Here is a 593-nt window from a genome sequence, read left to right on the forward strand (position 1 = left end):
GCCTCCTCCCCTGCCTCTGGCCCTGCCATCTTCCCCATGTGCCCTGCAAGCCAGCCCGCCCTACCACGGGCCCTGCACATGCATGTACATGCATGTAACATGCACATGCACACATGCCATGCATGCCCTGTCTCCTGCTGCATGCTCCCCCGGGTGCACGAGGACTTCGAGTCCTGCTCCGCCAGCACTGCTCCCAGAAAGCAGCAAACTCCCGCCCTTTCCTTCCTGGCTGCCCTCGCCGCTGGCACGCACCGGCCCGCCGATGCCTGGGGAAGTCGCTCTGCCTGCGCCGGTATTCCTGCCTAGGCCGGAAAATTAATTTTTAGGAAGGTGGGCATCCTCCAAAAGTGTTTTCCTCCGGAATCACCCAGCAGCGGTGAATGCTGGTGTGGCTGAAATCGCAGGGTGAGGGTCAGGGTGCTGCCAGCGGGGATATGGTGCAGCCCCGTGGTGACACGTCTGCATGCAGAACCCAAGCAGCATGCTGGGATTAGGAGGAAACTCTCTGGGAAAGCGCCTGTTTTGTATTATTTTTCGTCAGGGTTAGGTCGCGGGTGTGTTTGGCTCTGTCAGTAGATCCTTGTCGCTTCTTT

The sequence above is a fragment of the Phaethon lepturus genome, unplaced genomic scaffold (genome assembly GCF_000687285.1).
Source record: "Phaethon lepturus isolate BGI_N335 unplaced genomic scaffold, ASM68728v1 scaffold39787, whole genome shotgun sequence".
Lineage (NCBI taxonomy): Eukaryota > Metazoa > Chordata > Aves > Phaethontiformes > Phaethontidae > Phaethon > Phaethon lepturus.